At 37.0% G+C, this 2,415-nt stretch overlaps 1 long non-coding RNA gene across 1 annotated transcript; it reads left to right on the forward strand.

Annotated features, from left to right (window-relative positions):
• The first annotated feature begins 42 nt into the window (after positions 1-42).
• LOC124890560 lies at positions 43-2,188 on the forward strand. The gene is made up of 3 exons (XR_007049216.1): positions 43-985; positions 1,358-1,519; positions 1,635-2,188. It is a non-coding gene; the product is annotated as an uncharacterized LOC124890560 (long non-coding RNA).
• Positions 2,189-2,415: the final 227 nt, after the last annotated feature.

The raw sequence follows: 2,415 nt of genomic DNA on the forward strand, positions 1-2,415 counted from the left end.
GTGCTATTTGTATTGTTTTATGAATCCTGGTCATGTTATACAACTTCATGGGATGATAAATTTCTTGAATTTCCACAAATTAGGATACTTATTTTTTCTTTTATTGGTTAGGTTGATGCTTAGTTTTGATAATTTGATCATGGTGATTCAGTATACTGCAGCATCCTTTGTATGAGCCTCTCCAGAGGACATGTTAAACAAGAGAAGCTTAATAAAATTCATCATCAATATGGTTTTTACTGAGTTTTATTACTCCTAGAGTACTAGTAGCTTAGTGAGTTTAACAGTGGCAAAGCCAAGAATTTCACCTAAAGTGTCCAATATATATACACAGTATAATTTTCCAACATGCTACTGGCGTAAAGTGAGTTTTAACTTTGTTATATTGATGTCTAAGAAATTGTTACTGACATGCACTGGGAGTCAGAAGTTTTTTAAGCCTTCTGGGATGTAATGATTGCATTTCAATGGATTCACTTTCTGAGCTTGTGGGGTTCATTTATTTTGATGTTATATGGTGGATGGTGAGACCTACTGTATTCATTCATATTTTTCTCTTAGACATATACAGCTGTGCTTTCTGGATAAGGAAAAAAGAAGCATTATGGGCATAGTCTATTATTAAATAAAATGGTAGCAAATGATTAGGCACCTTGAGGATTGTTCCTTCCCAAAGTTGTTTTTGTGTGCATCAACCAATTGGTTTTTAAGGGAAGAAACAATAGGAGGAGTTGTTAATGATAAATGGTTTGAACTTTTTAATGACTACTTCTTTCACAGGTTCAACGTCTTGCCGCGACCTCCAGATGCACCGGTTAGTAGGTGTGACACCATGGTGACCAAGGTGTTAAAAGGAGACGAGATAGACCTAGAGAAGTTGTCTCGAACGACCTATAATTTCTTGAAATCAGTGCAGACTTGGTTAAAGATAGGACACAATGTAGTATCAAGACTCATATTGGCCATATCTACTAGTTGGAAATAGGTTTTAATTATTTTTTTATGTAACTTATTTTCGCTTGTATTTTTATTTGGTTTGATGATGACATGTGCTGAGCTTAAATGGAATAGTAAATTCTTATACCTCAACTTGTTTAAGACTGAAGCAAGTTGTTCTTCTTCCATAGGCACAACATTGGCCTTAGCTGCATGTTCCTTTGACTGCTTTGAACCTATCATTCATGATAATCGTGTGTTTTCCAATCCACAGGTGTATTATTTCGTGCTTCTAATCGTTTAGTTTTGGTTTTAGCTTTTCATCGACACTAATTCCTCTATTGAACATGTTGTCTTTGTGTTCGATTTCATTGTTCATTTACTCCCTTCTTTGTATTTATTCATACTTCTGCTGAATCAGGGTACAAGCAAAGGACCAAATCAGAAGGTACCCGTACTTTCTTTTGCGACATTGAATCTCGCAGACTTTGCTTCAGTAGCTGGAGATAAACAAGAGGGCATTGAAATTTTCGTTCCTTTGGAAGTCTCTGTTGGCAGCTTCAAGAATTGCCTTTCACTCTGTGTAAGAGAAACTAAAACACATGCTTTTTGCTTGCGTTCTTGTATTCCTGCAGCTACGTGAATATATTATCTGATGCGACCATTTCCTAAAGATATGTTCATATATTTGTTGACAGCTAATGCTCAACCTTGTGGAATTGAGGAACGCTCACGAAGCTTCAGAGACATTTCCGAAGTTTATCATGTCTGCTCCAGTATCTCCGAACCCTGGAAAGGCTTTGTTGATAGACAGCCAAAAGTGAGGATCCCAATTATGTTTATCCTGTGGATACAGATTTACTTGATGAGGATTCGGTACGAGAATCTGAGGAAGGAAAAGAGGATACAAGTGTTTAGAAGTCATTTAGTTATGAAGCACCCGTCTATGCAAACCATGCTGGTGGATCATTTTGTTCAAATACAAGCGGTAGTAGCAGTGACGAGGATTTAGTCCACTACATCCATCATATTTCAGACACAAAGCACAAGTACCCTAAGGATAGAACTGCAGCAAATCAATCTGTAGAGCAGAGTTCAAAACGTAGTCTTCTTTCCTGGAGGAAGAGGAAGTTGAGTTTCAAATATCCTAAAACCAAGGGGGAGCCATTGTTGAAGAAACATTATGGAGAGGATGGTGGAGACGATATAGACTTTGATCGCCGACAGCTTTGCCCATCTGACGAGTCTTCTTCTAGGGTACGTCTCCTTTTTTCTTGCTTTCTTTGTCATATTTAACGAGTCATTTTTTATCTTTATGTCATGGTCTGATCAACGTGCAATAACTTGTACACCAATGTGCTTTCTGAATTGAAGATTACAAAGTTTGGTAGCTTTCATTAGTAGCTTAGTCTACTTGTATAGTTGTATCAAATATCTAACTGCTGAGGTTTTCTTGTTCATGATTGAAGATATATGTCA

This window comes from Capsicum annuum, unplaced genomic scaffold, assembly GCF_002878395.1.
Source record: "Capsicum annuum cultivar UCD-10X-F1 unplaced genomic scaffold, UCD10Xv1.1 ctg20128, whole genome shotgun sequence".
NCBI lineage: Eukaryota > Viridiplantae > Streptophyta > Magnoliopsida > Solanales > Solanaceae > Capsicum > Capsicum annuum.